Source organism: Leptidea sinapis, chromosome 41, assembly GCF_905404315.1.
Source record: "Leptidea sinapis chromosome 41, ilLepSina1.1, whole genome shotgun sequence".
Taxonomy (NCBI): Eukaryota; Metazoa; Arthropoda; class Insecta; order Lepidoptera; family Pieridae; genus Leptidea; species Leptidea sinapis.
In genome coordinates, this window is record NC_066305.1 from 8,632,803 (window position 1) to 8,651,939 (window position 19,137).

Consider the following 19,137-nt stretch of genomic DNA (forward strand, 5'->3'; position numbering starts at 1 on the left):
AAGACCTGATTATTCCTGCCTACGTCTTTACAATGCAGTGTCGTTTAAGATTCTTGAAATTCGAAAAAAGGGTCAGGTGCCCAGTTATTTCTCTAGCTACGGCGCCCTTCAAACCGAAACACAAATAGTGTTTGCCAACTACTGCTTGTCAGCTAAATGCACCGTTGTCACCCCACTTAGACGGTGTGTTCAGCAAATACCTGGTGAAATATTGAGTCCCTGATAGTGGAGGTAAGACGGCCTTGCATTGACCCGAGCCGACCCGCGGGCGACCTACCGTGACCTTTGACCTGGGAGCCTGGTATAGCCTACATCCTCTCAATCGATACGCACTCTTTGTGTGCCGAGCGATTCTGTGTTATGTTTACTATGTTACAGCATTGCAATAATGGACTCATTACATTGTGTACTACTTTATACATAAATATCAAAGTGTACTCTGTGGTATCTAGAAACAAGAGTAGATTTTTCTGCACTAAAATAATTCTCCTGCACAGCTAATCTTTGGTATAGCTGGACTGTTTTGACGGCTATTTCACTGGAAAATAGCTCATAATATGAGGGTTCACTTAAACCATGGTTGGGTTAAATAAATTTGAACATATAAAACCATAAATAGAGTCTGATTCAAGCTAGTATGATTTATTACGACAATTGTTTCAAGATTCTAGCGTAATGTTACAAAACGAAGCAAAAATAAAATAATCCATTTCAATATTTAAATACTATGTTAATATAGAAATGTTGTGATATTACAACAGTGCTTAGAAGCAGTTTAATGGGTCAACCAGCCAATAGCTTAGTGAATGTACTGTTACACTTATTGTATTACGAAACAGCGTGTCGCATGTAAGATATAAATATTATCTTGTTACGTCGTTATTGCATTGATAAATGTCGCGTTTTTATTTATTTGTTTTCGTCAGTTTATAAACAGTCGTATGTTGTCTGTCGATGCGAAGTGATTAGCATATTTTTGATGCCTGGGAGTAATCGCAGAATGAGTAATGTCTGATGAATATCTGATTTATCTAAGGCTTTTGATTGTGAACAACATTCAACGCTGGTCAGGAAGCTATGTCACTATGACATAAAAGTTGCTTTTATGAGCTCGATCTTTTGATTTCATATTTAAACAATAGAATTCAGAAGGTTGATGTGAATGGCAAGAGATCTCCTGGGGCTTCTGTCAGTAGGTACCAAAGGGTCTATTCTTGGACCGTTTTTCTTCCTTACGTACATAAATGATCTACCTAACTACAACTAACACTTCACTCACATTCACAAAGAATTCAACGTTTCAGATGAATGATTTTATGATAAGAGTTTAAATTGTTACATTTAATATAACAATTAAAATAAAGACATTTTCAATATTATACCTCATAACTATCAGGCTAATAAAATCATTATTTTTCTGAACATATTAAATTCTGTTTGTCTTTAAAGTTCCATCCATTTCGACTCATTATTATAAGTTGTACGCTAATGTCAACTATAATATATTCTACTATTATAACGCAACCAAAACTGGTAGTTTTTATACAAATAATAAATAAATTAGTTCAGTTGTATGAAGCTTGTATTGTAAATTGAAAGAGTATTGAAAAATTTAATTTAATTTTGGACTTAACAATTTTGATTTTGAAATACCTGCTATGCGTAGTAAATAGTGTTGTAATGGTATTAGTTTGCTTAGCAATGGGTTGCGTGTCCGACCCTTACTGGGAGCGAAGTAATTTTTCTACGGGTGTTTGTAATGTTATCGGAGTATTGTCACTGTGTTACGAACGTTAGATTAATGAAATCAGACCAAGCGACCCCTGCTTTTAAATGTAACGGAAACGGAAAGCATAAATTCCAACAGTTTGATGCAATGGGCGAGAAAATTCCTAAATTCAAGTTCCAATATAGAGAAGTTAATTATTTGACAATCTGTTTCTATTTTACGCAAAAATAAGCTATATTTCTTATGAATGTATTTCTGTTTGATGTTTGAAGATCGGCTTAAGGACGAGGTGTTATTGTTACAAAAATAGATTTGAATAAAAGTTTTTCTCTTGTGATAAAATAATATGAATAACACGCCTAAAAATATTGTAATTCCGACGATATGTTGTTGTGCTATTAATAATAATATATTTGACACGCTTCACACATAAATATTAATTTATTCAGTACAGTTTATCCAGCTTTAATTTATTACTTTTTGAGAGCTTAAAACATAATACTTTTTAACCTGCAACCTTATAAATCATTGACGAAGTTGAAAGAGAAACTAACTAAATATAAATAAAAAAATACGCCTGAGTCTTTCTTTGGCAGATATCTCATTTTATAAGGTATTATTTGGGCTTCTTTTATGTAATACTGATAAATCATTGCCAAGGGGGAATTTTGTTAGTTTTCTTTGTCAAACTTTAAGAGCACTTTTTTGTATGATAACTTTTCGCCTTTTACCAGATCTATTAGTTCACCATTACATTATGCGTATATTATTTAAGATAAAACCATCGTTTTATCATTTTCATAGATATGATCTTCGTTAGTAAATATCTTTATTTATGCGTCTTCTGTATATCCCTGTATTTTCGTTCGTACACACTTTTTCTTTTCAATATCTCTTACAGTTATTTCTTCTTCGACTGTTCATTTTTTATAAGCTCATTATTTTTAAAAGGTTCTACATATTTACATTCATCAGCGGTCAAGCCTACTTGTCACATACCATTTAATAACTACGTATACTATATATTTACAGAAACGTGCTACGTAAAAATAAGTCACAGCACTAAAAAAACAAATATGTTATCCCAACGTATGACCCGACGACGGATATATATATGTTTATATGTACGATATAGTACATTCATGAAAAGAATCAATCTTAGTAGTGAGCTTTAGTTATAACAGTGGCTATCACAAAAGATCACATTGGTTGAAACAGGGCTGCACTGAACTGTACTAAAGCCGCTTTACAAAGCATATGCGATATAATAATATAGAAGCCATAATCACACTTTTGCGAATACCTCTCTGTCGTGGTGTGAGACAGGATAAAAATGTATTTGACAGCAGAATATTAATGATACCTTTCTCAGGGTAAGTAATGAGATAAGTGTGGGTTAATGTTTTCACTTGCTGATGAGTTGGTGTTTGAGTGATGTAAGACCAAAAAACATGATATTTATGGACAATCAAACCCACTTCAAATACAAATCTTCAGAGTGCTGATATTAGCAGAATCAAAGAATCCTTCAAGCAGGACATTCGTTGTACTTTGGGAAAGGAAAAAGGGCATTAATCTCAAATTTAATATTGTTCTTTTGCAGTAGCTAGTCTGACATCACTCGTATAGAATTTGATCGACAAAAAAAAATATAAAAACACATGTTATACCAATCACTATCGGAGCACACGCCAAATATAATGGTAGAAGTAAATTTTTGGAATTTTCGGTTAGACAATTGCAATTTTCTTATGGATCTTGAGCTTAAATTTAATTGAAATATAGCCCAGAATAAGTTATAATCCTAGCTAACAGATAAATTAACGTTTCTATAGTTACAATTTTATTGATATACAAGTAATTAACCGTAAACCTACACAGAATACTTTTGTAATTGAACTTAATTGAAAGTTCGCATGTTCGTTAAATGTTAAGCAGTCACGCCTTTCTTTCGTGTCGGTCCAATCAGTATTTCCGAAATGATCGAGGATTTTTAAAGACATTCTTCGACTGTGGAATTAAGAATAATTAAATTGTTTGGACACGTGATACAGAACCAAACTATAGAGCGTTTATTAATACAAGGTCGAATGAAAGGCCGGTGCTCCCGTGGTCGGTCACCTACACGGTAGATTGATCTTATTGAGAATGTCACAGAGAGTCCTATTATCGAGTGCTCTTGAGATGCAACCAACCGATAGAAATGCGGTTATAAAATTAGACAATTAACTGACATAAATACGGCGCAACTGGTTAATTTAGTTATTTTCACAGTATTATGTCCTATGGTATATTGTTTGATAACAGCGACGTGGCAATAAGCAGTCTGAAAACAAAATTTTATGTACGATGCTGGACTCGAACAGTTGGGAGAGCACTCGCAAGAAACGTGAGAAGTCCTGGGTTCTGGTTCTAATTTTATGTTTTTCAGATTTTATTTGTGTCTTAATCCCAGAAGTGTGGGTTTACTTTACTGTACTTTAAAAAACATAATAAACATAATTGTCCATGTTGAAGTAAAACTTCATTAGGCGCGACTTGGGGGTAACTTAGAAATGTTTTCAGACGGAAGTAACGCTCACTAAAAAAGTCCATTGAGACAATTTAATAAGCCATTATAATTTTATGGTTTTAAAAAAAACATTTCAATATGCTCAGTTATATTTTTTGCTTATTTATTACTACTTTTGTAATAAATAATATATAAGTTAGCACAATTTTTCTGACATTTGCGACATTCGTTAATTTGTTTTTGGTTTCTTGTTCCATTATTAGTATAGGCAAAAGGTTCGAGCCCAAACAGCCATATTGGTTAATATTCAATAACAACGTCATATTAATATGTGCTAACATAATATAACCTTCAATTTCTTACTATCAATTATTTTATTAAATAAGTGAATATTTTAAAATGTGCGAATGGTTTTAATGAATTATAAATAGAATATAAAATGAAAATAATTATCAGTCAAATAAAATGGCGGAATCCCAGAAATATTTCACTCTTTCATCAATAAATAAGCATTAAAGAGACAATCAAGAACCTGATAATGACCTCACCTGTAAAAAAGTTAAGTGTTTATTTTCTGACGAATAATAATATCAAAATATAACATTATATCATTCTTTGTAAAATATATAAAATCTCACTTGATAAAATAATATTATTTATTATAATGGCATTCTTTTATTTTAGGTAGAGAAAATGCCAACTTTGCTCAAAAGATGAAGTTATATCGTTAGCGTTACTGTGAAAAAAAATACCAAAAAATCTAACAAAGCTTTATTTAATGTAATATAATAATGTATCTGTTAATATTCCTAAATTTAATTATTATTAAGTTTTACTTCAATCGCGCGTAAAGATTACACGCACCCACTTTTTTCAATTTAGAACTCTTTATATGAACATATCTAATAAACATTAAGTTACTGACGTAGTTACGCGTACCGATTGCATAGATTTTAATGTGTTTAGTAATAATTGTCGTAAGACATAACAATCTTTATTCAATAATCTAGATGCATAAGCTTACACAGATTTAAAATTCGTATATTTTCAAGTAAGGTCTTGTTTTCCGACTAACTAACTTACCAATAGAGAAATAATATCAGTTTTAAGTTAAGTGGTAGAAGGAAAGAGACCGAGAGGCCCATACGGTGGTCTGACCAAATTTCCAAAGAGCTGGAGGTGCCAATGAATGTTGCAATACATCAGGCAACCGAACGCAACCAATGGCGACAGCTAGTGGACAAGATCAGAAGGAGTCACGATCCTCAGCAGTGAGGGAAACGACTGAGAAGAAGACCAGTTTAACGCGACTCGAACTAGCAATCTAGTTCGAAAGTATATAATAGATCTCTAGGACGCTCTAGTAATTCCACATTAGCATCATGGGCTCTCCTACTATAAGTGATGATAGTTTTAACTAATGGTAATCAATAATTAATAATTAATTACTGAAATATAGGTAATCAACTTACAATATACTAGTGTATACACAAAGCGTGCAAAGAGAACATCTCTAACAAATATACAATTTTGAAGTCAAACTTCTTTGAGCCCGACTTTTACAGTAAATCACATTACTCTTTTGACAGATGTTAAGCCATTGTTTTTATGTAGTGCGCAGCGTAGACCAATCCTTAATCTGAGTATTAAATTTTATTTTTATTGATATTATTTTTATATTTTATTTTTAAATGATGAGTAAAAATTATTTGAAATTAAAAGTATTAATAGCGAACTTTATTTAAATTTTAAAATCATAAAATCCTAGAAACTCTTACCCTTTCATCAATAAAATATATCAATAAACTAATAATGACTTCAAATAAATTTTTATGAACGATGCGGGACTCGAACCCACGACTTCCGGCGTTCCGTGCCAGGGCTCTAACCAACTGAGCCAACCGTTCGAGTAACAATAAATAATAATTATATGTACAAAAAGGAAGTGAAAATATAATTTTTTTATTATGCTAAAATTTCTTTCATTGTTTCTATGTAAAACATATTAAATTTCACTTGTTCCATAAAATAATATAATCATGGTTAATATTTTTAATCCAGGTTAAAATAATGCCAAAGCTACTCAAAATACGAAGTTATTGCGCTTGTGAGAAAAAACAAAAGTAACCAATGAATCAAAAAGAATTACTTATTTACATTACATATTGAAACAACATATATATATATCTATCTATATATATAAAAATGAATTGCTGTTTGTTAGTCTCGCTAAAACTCGAGAACGTTTGGACCGATTTGGCTGATTTTGGTCTTGAATTATTTGTGGAAGTCCAGAGAAGGTTTAAAAGGTGTAAAAATTATGAAAATGTTTGGAATTAAATAAAAACAACAATTTTGTTTTTCCTTTGATGTGTCGTTCAGAAATCAAATTGAAAGAATTTAAAATGAATAACTAATTAGAATCTTTGTATTTTTCTAACTTTCTCAGGAGGTAAAAAGCAAACTTAATTTTAGCTACCTATAGTTGGTAGATTAACTACAGTTATTAACTGTGATGGCCTGACCTGGTCATCTAGTATATATATATATATATATATATATATTTTTATTACATTATATTTACTTATTTGTATATTTGTGAACAAAATCACTAAAAAACCCGCTGCTTTATATAAACCTATGCCGTGAATGATCAAAAAACAAAATATTAAAATATACGGAATAATATAGTAGCAGTAAAATATTCCATACGTCATTGTTCTAACGGTTCAAAACCCGATTGATATATTAAAATTTGATTTTCTGTTACGAAAGTGGTAAAATGCAACGGTCGATGCGTCGAACACCTGGGCTCACGTTTTCAAAGTCAAATCTTCTTTCACAAGTCTTCCTTACATCCTGCATTAAAACATATTTTCAGAACAACGACGACAGCAGTATTAGGTATGTTTGTGTGTTACCATAGATATCAAATAAAAAGGTACTAGAAGAGACATGTTCTTAAATTAAAGTTAGTATAGTTTTTTTAATATATACATATAAATAAAATTGAAGTGTTTGTTTGTAATATTGAAATAACCGTTTTTTACTATATGTATATGAAAATATATACGGTACATACACCAAAACATTTTTTTTTACAATTTTTGTCTGTCTGTCTATCTGTTTGTTCGTTACGGCTAATCTCTGAAATGGCTGGACCGATTTTGACGGGACTTTTATTGGCAGGTAGTCAGCTACCTAAGTAATAAGGAGTAATTTAGCCTACATTTATTTTAGATAAAATATTTTATTAAAAAAAAAGTAGTGTTGCAATGTCCAAGAAACAGTTTAACTCTAAAAATAATTTGTATGGCAAAACAACGCTTGCCGAATCAGCTAGTCGATAATAAAATGCTCACAAAATACCTTTATCTGTTTACGTTGTGTTGGATGATGCATCTAATGTACTCGATAACTCATGTTTTTGTATTAATTTACATTCAGTTTTTTGACTTACTCGTGTAAGGCATTGACTATTTGACGTTTGAGTATTTTTGTTGCATCACTTTACATAAATATTGTAATTGAAATTACAATATTGTTTGTGAAACGATGAAATAATACTTCTTATTACGATTTCTATATATCTATGAATTTATGCTTAGTGAGTCCAATTTAACATAAAAATAACGCTCTTATTCATAATAGTCTGCTAACTTAAAGCATTGCAAATTCTAACCCTGTCTTCTTCAATTGACCTACGTCAGAATGAGAAAAAACACTCCTAAGCGGCTGTTTAAAGTTAGCGGACCATTATGAATAAGGGGGTAACTCTTAAAGAATTATTTTTAGGATATTATTTCCACCATTTGGATGTTTGGAGGGCACCCAGAGGGTGGTTTTCAAGGAACTTTCTTCCACGTACAATCAAGCTGTGGAATAACCTTCGTTGTGCGGTTATTCCGGAACGATACGACATGGGTACAAAGAAAGGGCGTACATCTTTCTAAAAGGCCAATTCCATAAAAAAAACATTAAAAATGATAACTGACTTTTATAAGTCTGACATGGGTACCTTCAAAAAAAGCGCGTACACCTTCCTTAAAGGCCGGCAACGCTCCTGTGATTCCTCTGGTGTTGCAAGAGAGTGTGGGCGGCGGTGATCACTTAACAACAGGTGACCCGTACGTTTGTTTGTCCTCCTATTCCATAAAAAAAAACTTACAGCTATTTATAACTATGTTGACATCTATTTGTATAAAAAAGCCAATTACTAGTTTCTAGATATTATGTGATTCAATTTATTAAAAAATACTAGAGAGTTACGATACATTATATTCTATTACATTAGTTCTTAGTATAGAATTAGTATTACAAATGATTTAAGTTTTCTTTAGTGTTAATTCCGCCAATATTTGTTTTTAAACAATTCGACACGTGTTTCGCCTCTACACGAGGCATCATCAGGACGTATTGTCTCGCCAAAATCTGGCACGAGACTAGGTCTGGTGCCAGATTTTGGCGAGTATATAAAGTCATTTGTATAATTATGGATTTCCGCAAAGTAACGCCTACTTCAATATTTTTTTTATAGAATTAGTACTTATAATAACAATATGGTACAGTTAATAATAATAATATAATTAAAGTTTACATTCTATGTGTATTATATATAGTGTTGATAGTTGTTAGAACTAAGCAGACTATTGTTTACGTGAAGTGTATTTATTGAGCGAATCGAAGCGAAGCTGAGCGGAGCTCCCACCTGGTGAATCCAATTGATTTCTGTGTTAAATTATATCTCGACCATTTCTGGATCGATTTTAAAACATTTTGAACTCATAGAAGGCTTTCGAAATTTTGTATTATCGTCGAAACAGAATTTTGAATTTCGACTTTATTCAATTGGTATAATTGTAATAAACAGACGACCAAATAAGATAATAATAATTCCTCATGTTTAAATATGGCGCCAAATGCCAAAAGATTCTTTTTATTGTTTTTGTTTGGTTTATTTTTTTTTTTATTTGTAAACAGACTGGTTTACCTCGCTTCGCTCACATATCACCGCATCAAAGCGGTACGACGAGCGACTACGGCATCCTAGTAATAATTTATAGTTACTTGATAATTTAACTGTGACAGTTCTCCAAGAGTGTGGAGAGATTCAATGATTGTAATCTTGCTCTTCTTTCATATCTTTTTCACTTATTTTATTTTCAACAAGAAGTTCAAGACCTTTTTAATGATCTCTTCAGCCTCTACGAGATTCAGTTCAAATGAAAACCGACTATTCAATTACACTTTTCAAAAACAACTTGTACAAATTAATGCATATTATAACTCTGGCAGAGTTTATTGCTTAGCGAATCCAATTTAACATAAAAAATAACTCTTTAAGAATTAATATTAGGATACCATTTAGATGTATGGCGGGCACTCCAGAGGGTGGTTTTCAAGGTACTTTCTTCCACGTATAATCAAACTGTGGAATAACCTTCGTTGTGCGGTCATTCAGGAACGATACAACATGGGAACGATTCAAAAAAAGTGCGTACATCTTTCTATAAGGCCGCTTCCATAAAAAAAGATTACTGACTTTTATATAAACCTTACCAATTATATATACAATAAAAAAGCGAATGCATTTTGGATGAGTGATTTATAGTCGCTCGTATGCACCACGAAACAGCACATAGACTGGCGTAATCAAGTGGAGAAAGTATTACCGATACTAACTGCAAACATAGGCATACTTATATCTGGTATACAACGAGAACTTTCATTTAATGATACAGGCTTGCACCGAGATGTAAAATATGTGAGCCGCTTAGCAATAGCAGTTAAATAGTTTATAATTTAGCTGACGGCCGCGGATTGCGCATGCGTCGCGCGTCGCTAGCTTAAACTGTCATAGAGTAGACAAATTGTATTAAATCATTATGCATACATACAAATACTCACGGCATGGTAACTGAAGAAATATTCGAACTGTACGTTTGATAGAAGACATTTTATTTGTTTTGTTTTTGCTTTAACTACTATTTACATGTTAGTTTATTTAACTTTATTATATAAGTTTTTAAGCTATTAACGTTTTTAACCAAGCGAAGAGACTAAATGTGACGCAAAGATAAAATAACAAAGAATGAAATACGGAAAAAAAGTAAACTTAAAGACATTATACGAATCGCAAAAACTGGCAAAATGGAATTGGGCAGGCCATATATCAAGGGCCAGTAACGAAAGATGGAGCAGTATAGCAACAATCTGGACCCATTAGACGCCAAAAGAAGAAGAGGTAGACCTGGTACTAGATGGAGAGACGACCTAGTAAATTACCAGGGAGTGATGTGGTCACGCACAACATACAATAAGGACCAATGGAAAAAGAATGGGGAGGCCTTTGCCCAGCAGTGGGATGATATATTAAAAATATTGTAATTAAATTAGTAATAGTTTTAATATTGTAATAGGCTTTAATAAATAAATAAATATAAGTTTTTATGGTTCATGATGGTTGCAAAACTGAAGTGGAAGACGCAGTGGCCCCCCACAAGATGGAACGATTGTCGTGGAGATCTTTGGAGGTCTTTGTCCAGCAGAGGTCGTTTTTGTGTGATGATGATAAAATAAGATTTCCTTTAATAAACTGGCTTGGAACATTATTAATACGCATTTTCCCCAATGCTTTGTTCCTCTCAACTTGTAATGAAATCTTTTCTGTTAAATAGAGCAATTTGTTTCTCGTCATAAAATTTTGGCAGATTTATAACATGAGATTTATACAACATTTAGCTGAAAAAATTCGAAACAAATACTATCATATACATCTTTAATTTGATGCTATTGTCATCATTAGCATTATTTCAAAATGGCGGAACAGAAATGTGTTAATTCTGTACAAATAAATAATTTTCTATTTTTAATTATTCTTCTTACATTGGAACTGTGAGGATTTGTTAAACGAAAAGGAAATACAAATACAGCAAGCACCAGTTCCTATTTCAATACACTTTAATTATTTGTACGTAGACCTCTGTATGTGAGTGCTCTGTGAAAATACCGGTCTTAGGCGGAATATTCTAGACAACGACGCGTGCGTATATTTTCTCTTAGATATGTGACTCTAAAAGAATGTAGTTAATAACTAGGTTGGTGTATGCGTAGGTATATATATTGTTAACATATTTTAAATTCTCATAATTTCTAACAGTAAATTGATAAGAATCGCTGGGCTATGAAGTTACGAGTAAATGGAATTCGCTAGTAATTTTAGTTTTTTGCCTATTTGCCTCTACATTTGACAACGCAAAAGTATTTAAAATTGTTTTATGAAAGAATAGTACAAATAAGCATAATAACTTCAACAGCTGTGAAAACGTCGAAAAAATTGAATTTAGAACTAACCTCTATTTTGAGAAATTCACGCACACTAACACAAAGTGTCGTATAAATCGCGAGTGTAAGACGTAGCTAGTCACGCACGCTAAACTAATATTTCTGGCCTGTTTTTATCGGTTGTCTAACAGCAAGAGACTCTCGACATCTAGATGTATAAATAATCTGAGCATAATATATCACCTGATCGGCTAACGAGAAATGCCATGAACATCACACAGGATCGTCTATTGATATTGGTATTCAAGCAGGGGCGGCTCTGAATACCTTCATTGCTTGAAGGAAAGCCTGGCATGTATCAGTGACCAAATGTCAAATTTAATTAAAGCAGTTGTCTTGAAGATGGCGCTTATTGGTAAAAGGTAAAGTAATCGCGTGTGAAAATTAGATTAATTTAGAATCTACAAATTTTAGATTTCGCTCTTGCAAATCTAAACTGTTTATATTTTCAAGAGCGACATCTCAAATAAATTTACTAATATGCAATTATATACATACTCGAAGTGGTTTAGCTCTCCGAAATCATGGGTGACATCAGAGGTATGATACCTTGAGAAACACTCAAAATAGGCGCACAATGGTCGTCGAGTTGCGGAATGTAGTATCATCATCATCAACAGCCGGAAGATGTCCTCTGCTGGACAAAAGCCTCCCCCAAAGATCTCCATGACGATCGTTTCTGCCCAGCCTTCTATCTGGTGGGGGAACTACCAACACTGCATCTTCCGATTCCTGATCCCCATCGAGGACTTTACTGCCCCACCGAACATATCTATCCATCGAACTATGCCACTTCAGCTTCGCAATAATTTTGGCTATTTCGGTAACTTTTCGGTTCTTCTTGTCTTTTCAAAGTGATTATCTAAGAGAATCCGAGACGATTTGTTTAAAAAAAGATATCGGACGTGTCGGAAGTATGTCGGCCTCTTACGTAGGCGTCCGTGCCTTATCTTAGTGGGTTAATAACCTATAAGCGAGTATTGGTAGTATCGCAATCACGCCGTTATCACTGCATGGTCTCATCTTTATCGGAGTAATTTAACTGCAGTGACAGAGGTGACTCTGTCGACTTCTATCGTAAAACCTGTAAATAGGCGTCTGATTTTTTTATGACAGTAAAAACGAGACGAGCAGGACGTCTAGCTTATGGTAATTGATACGCCATGCCCTTTACAATGCAGTGCCGCTCAGGATTCTTGAAAAACCCAAAGAATCTGAGCGGCACTACAATTGTGCCCGTCACCTTGAGACATAAGATGTTGAGTCTCATTTGCCCAGTAATTTCACTAGATACGGCGCGCTTCAGACCGAAACACAATAATGATTACACTTTACTGCTTTACGGCAGCAAAAGGCGCTTTTGTATTACCCATATTCTAGCCGGCATCCTGTGGAACCTCCGGAGCCTCCTATAATATTATTGAAGTGTTCATGTAGTAGTAAATGTCCATAGCAGCCTCTTAGGATAGACACCCTTTGGCCTGGGATTTCCCATTTCTTTTTATGCCCCGAGGAAGCATAGAGCAAAATGTTGATTCAACCGAGGAAATTCATGATGTAAATCTAAATTTTTGGACAAGCAATTCTTATATTATTATGTATTTTTATACCTTCTTACATTATTTTATTTTACAGTATCCCGCATAGCGGACGCGGATAGTTCAAACATGATAATTTAGAAAGAGCACAGAGAGCTGTGCTTAAAGTGATTTTTAAAAAACCTATTATACATATACAACTTTGAACTTCTTTATGTCCGAGGTATATTTATCCCACGTCTAATGACGAGGGGAAGGGACCTAAAGGAAAACGACGAGTAGGCAGACCAAAAAGAAGGTGGGCTGATGAAGTAATGGAAATAGCCGGGAACGACTGGCAAATAACGGGTAAAGACAGAGACGCGTGGAAAAAGTTGGAGGAGGCCTTCACGCGAGGAGGGGTTCATATCCAATAACCCATACAAATAAGTAACACGTACTAACATCTAGATATTAAGAAAAATATAAAGTAACACTAAATAACAACATCTGAAATGTACATATATTAAGGATATGAAATAAAAAAGGCTTTATTATTATAATGACAAGGATGCATAAAGTAGTCGTTGCATAAATGCTTGTAAACAAGAAGTCTTGCTCCCGGAAGCCCTTGTTAAGTAGGTGATAACTCAGTCATCAAATCCAAAAGGCTCGAAATACCTACAAGCGATATTATATTCAAATTTTCTTACCACTGGTTGCGTTTTCTGAGGCGAATAGCGGGGTGGCGTTATAATCTGAAAGTAATTAGAAAACAAATTAGATTCTAGTTTAGTTAATCGTAAATAACACCGTTAATTACAGAAATTAATACTATTACAAGCGTCAAAGAGGCGTAATTTGTAATTAAAGCTGGAAGTAATTCTAGAACGATAATTAACCTCATAATGGTGATATATTATAATTTTACTGTAGTAATTTTAGATATATTTTTTAAATTACTTCACATATATTGATATCAAAAATATTTGTAAAGTGATGAAGCTGTAAATGTTTTTTTTTTGTGGCATTATGTTTCTTGCCACTTCTTCTCATTAAATATCAACTTAATTGTTAACAGCAATAGGTGTTATGTTTCGATCTAGTTGTATAAAATTTATTTGATTTGAGATGGATTGGGTGGCAGGAATTAGATCAAACAGCTCTTCGGAATGACATCATAGCCCTCAAATGAATGTACCTATTATGTTGTGGTTTTTCTTGCTTGGAAGCTGATATCATGCAAATCGTACTTAACTATATTTTAGTCGTTTTTTTTAATTAAATTGACCTCGCGCATTGATAAGGTTATTCATGTTATCAAACCATGAACATTAATCCCGGAAGGAAATGTAGTTACTCGAACTTTTATTATTATAACCAATTTTTAACCAGACAGCATTAGTATAGACTCGGCCAAATTAGTTTAACCTTAAGTGCACTTATTCATATTAGGCTCAACTAGTTCAGCCTAGGCTAAACAGGTATGTCCTAAGGCCGATAGGAGAAATAAGATTAATTTCTGTTCAAGCCTTAAACAAGCAATGTTTCCGCGACCGTAATTCATATTTAACGTTGTATCAATTTTAAATATTATATTGTTAAAATATTAGTCTTGTCATAACCAAAGCATCTTCTCTTCTTCCCAATTACACGCCTATCCACTTTGGTCCTTCGAGCCGGACGTAACCATGGCGTCTTCTCTTCTTTCAGATTACACGCCTATCCACTTTGGTCCTTCAAGTGGAACATGAAAAAAACGTCTTCTCTTCTTCCCGATTACACGCCTATCCACTTTGGTCCTTCGAGCTCGACGTAACCATGGCGTCTTCTCTTCTTCCCGATTACACGGTTATCCTCTTTGGTCCTTCGAGCCGGACGTAACCATGGCGTCTTATCTTCTTTCAAATTACACGCCTATCCACTTTGGTTTTTAGTGCCAGACGTAACCAAGGCGTCATCTTTTCTTCCCAATTACACGCCTATTCATAACCTAATCTATACCGTCTTATCCTATCGCCTTAAGGATGGATTGATTTGGCCTAGGAAAAACAATTTCGTCATTATCTCGGGTTTGGCCGGTAACACATACATAGAAATTGATTACTCAAAATGAATATGAAAGACGGGAGAAAGAGTAAGTTATCCAATAAAATTATAACAGGAAATCAAGAAAACATGAACACTTACATAAACGTTCCAACGATTCGCAATGGGTGGAAATTATTATCTGTTGATGTCAATAACGGCCTACGAAATAGCTAAGGCAACGGGGTAAACGACACTGCAAGATTTACGCAACACACTGTAGTCAATTCTATAAACAAAACCACTCTATGTTGACCTAACCCCGTTCTCACACACGCACCTTACGCAGCTCAACAAGTATGGACGTAATGTAACAATTTAATTAGCGTTAATCCATTCAAATGTATAGGAATATAAAACGTATTCTGTTTATAGTAAAGCTTGTTATCAAATGCGTGCTGCAGTCTATTGTGTGGTGTGAAAATCGATATTGAAGCGAAAATAATTTCAATTGTACTAGGCGTGACGTTCGACAATGCTTTACGAATCGAAAATTCTGACAGTAAATATTTCGAAATAGAGTTGTCGTTGAATATATATAACGGCCGTTCCCAATATTCTATCTACAGATAGAAATAAATTACTACCTTCTACTGTCAGTAATTAGCTATCAATAATCTGAAGTTGTCCCAATATACCCGAAAAGTCATTCTTTTCCCCTTATATTGGGTCGCGTGAATTGTAATTTCCATACAAACTTCTATCCCTGGTAAGCTTATACGTCGTCCCATTGACAGACAGCGTGTACGGATAAGATGAGTTACCGGCGATAAGTTTATTGGGACAGAAAAGTCAACGATAGTTACGATTTTTTATCTCAAGTAGGCTACAACCGGAGATAGACTGAATATTGGGAACGGCCGTAAGTCATCTAACCGTTCTCACGAGACATAGAATATAATAGCGTATATATACTTCATCATCACTTTACATATTATATTGTAAATGAAATGATAAAACGATGAAAATGTAAATCTTGATTTAAAAGAGTGGCAATTAGTTGCTTGCTACTTCTTCTCATTAGCTCAACCCTTTACAAGGTAGCGGTAGATTAAATAAGAAAAAAAAATTTTTTTGACATTCATAAGTGTCCTTGACCAACATGAATATAGTGATTTTGATTTGATTTATAGACGACCAGACCAATTTTGATTTGTCAAAGTGTGTGCTAGATAATGGTATATTCAAAATACTAAGTCAAACGTGGCTGACTGTTTAAGACTTGTCAATCAAAATCATTTTTCGTTTTTATCTTACTGTAATTTTCTTAGAGATAGTCTTCTCTCTCGCACTCTTTGTTAATCTATACGCTAGTATTTTGTAAGTCTTAGCGATATTATATTTAGAAAGAACCTTTGCAGGGAATTGTTTGATTGGCACTTCGCCTAGCTGCCCAATGACATGAACAAGATCGACTATAAATAATATTATTGTAGTGTTCATGTAATACACGGTTTAAAAAATTCTTACATTTATATGTGTCATTTTTAGACCTTGAATTAAATCTGAAAAATTTGGTTTAATCCCGTAAGTATAACAACACACAATAATCTTATTGAAGTGTTCATGTAATGCCCGTAAAATTATTCAAAAGGATCAACGTAAGTACTTTGAAGGGTTGCTTGCTTGGTAAGCTTGGGTGCTAAATTTACAATGGCTTCATTATCGCTAGCTGTGAAGAAGCCACAAGAAACATAGCAAATTTTTTTTTCGTTATGAGGTACATTTGATAAAAGAAAAACTCAAAATTATAAATGATCAACAACAATAATCAATAAAATAGATTAAGAGAAATCTCCCAGATCCATTATCTCAGAATATGTTCAAAATAAATGTGTTACGAAATTCAAAAGAATCTATGTTACCAACCACATCTTAGGAATTGAGGGATATATAACAATTTAATTGTAATTAAATTTTATAAAAATACTAGCTGACCCGACGTTGTTTTATACATAATAAATAAAATACTGGTTTATATAAATTTGTCAATAATATTTTATAATATCAAGAATTATTTCGTACAATGTGCAGAACTGTCAAACCGTGCGTAAATAAATTCTCCCATACAAAATATGTCCATACAAAACAAATATTGGAAATAAAAATAATTCTAGGTCCCAAAATAAGATATATAAATCCAGTGTTTTCCAATGTATCGTAGATATGGTCGTTCAATAAGTGACTTAAAAACCTATTCTAAATAAAGTTATCAGTTTGAATTCGAAACTAGAAATATATTTTCTAGTTAGATATTTTTATTTCACAAAATACCGGTACATACAATTATATACTGTTATACCTACAAATTAATTGACTATTGACTGATTAAATTGATTTATTGAATATTATTATGTAATAGGCTAATAATCGACTCTTACTAAATAATACGAGAGCACAAAATATAATAGCATAAAAGAACTAACCAGAAAGTTGATAAAAGTAAATCCTGACCTACAGCAACATGAAATCGCTTACCCCTTCTGTTCCCCTAGTGTCGTTCCGACTTTTCCCCTGTGTTCAGAATATATATATTATATATGTATATCTTGCATAGGCATTGAAATCCGCGTACTTTTATGGAAGTCCGCCTATGTAGTTTAAGTGGTTTAAAAGTATGGTTTTGCTACGTTTAATAAAAAATAGACAGGTAGAACCGTTGACTATCACCACAGAGCGCCCAGTTCAATCTTCGCCCGTCACTTATCAATATGTTGTACATTTATTTGATGATTTATAAGGCTAACAAAGTTCTTATGATTCCTCTGGCATTGCAAGAGAATGAACCGCGGTGATCGATATTAATACTATCTTTGTGCTGCAGAAGAGTGCTATTCGCGCTATTTATAACCTAGGTCCTAAAGAATCATTTAAAGAAATAAACATTTTTCCCCCTTATTCACAATGGTCCGCTAACTTTAAACAGCCGCTTAGGAGTGTTTTTTCTCATTCTGACTTAGGTCAATAGAAGATGACAGAGTGAGAATTAGCAATGCTTTAAGTTAGCAGACTATTATAAATAAGGTGGTTTAACTTTTGCATCTCAATATATTCTTGATAATGTTCATTATGTTCATAAACACATTAAATAATTTGCTAGAAAATGCGACAATCATAATGTTAACAGGAGAAATAAACATAAACTTTTTATGCCTACTACTCGGTTAAGTCGAGTTAGTAAGTCTTTAATTGGGCGACGTATAAGCTGTTACAACATTATCCCAGAAATGTACAAAACAAAATTTGTCCTACATTATTCAAAAGAATTGTTAAAAAATGTTTTCTGTGGTAAAGGTTACTTTTGTTGGAATGGTTGGGAATGAATCGAACGCCTTCAGGTTATTTAATTATAAATTACATATATTGTAACATAATTAAAGAAACGCCCATTGAATTTCCTGCGCCCGTACTTTTCAGGTCTGAGGCATACTATTTTGAATGATTGAGTGATTTTAAATCCTATTTTGAATAAAAATATTTGAATTTGATCACATATCCAGATGATTCGTATGCAAGCCTCTTTGAGGACAGGATAACAAATACTTAGGCAGAGATCTATAGAGCTAACTTTCACTATGCTCAGACTTTACTTAGCAAAGTTATACGTTTGCTGAGTGTAAGCTTAGCATAATCTTTTACATAAATAATACAGAAAACAAAATTTTATGAGCGATGCGGGACTTGAACCCGCGTCCTCTCGCGTTCCATGCGAGCGTTCTTTATAACTGAGCCAACCGTTCGAGTAACGTATCGTTAATGAAATCTTGTACGCTTTGTTCAACTCTCAGGTTGTGGCTTCATCTACAGCATGGCTCATTTGGGAAGAGCGCTCGCACGTATGCGAGATGTCGCGGGTTCGAGTCCCGCATCGTCCATATTTTTATTTCAGTATTATTTGTGTAATTAATTCCAGAAGTGAGGGTTATCACCTTAAAAACATAACAAAT

At 33.4% G+C, this 19,137-nt stretch overlaps 1 protein-coding gene across 1 annotated transcript in view; it reads right to left on the reverse strand.

The window, feature by feature from the left end:
- LOC126976473 (ecdysone receptor) overlaps positions 1-19,137 on the reverse strand; it is a 252,619-nt gene that overhangs the window by 196,147 nt on the left and 37,335 nt on the right. Inside the window, exon 2 of the mRNA XM_050824823.1 lies at positions 13,816-13,860. The gene's annotated coding sequence lies outside the window, so the exon portion shown is untranslated. The remainder of the gene's footprint in view (positions 1-13,815; positions 13,861-19,137) is intronic.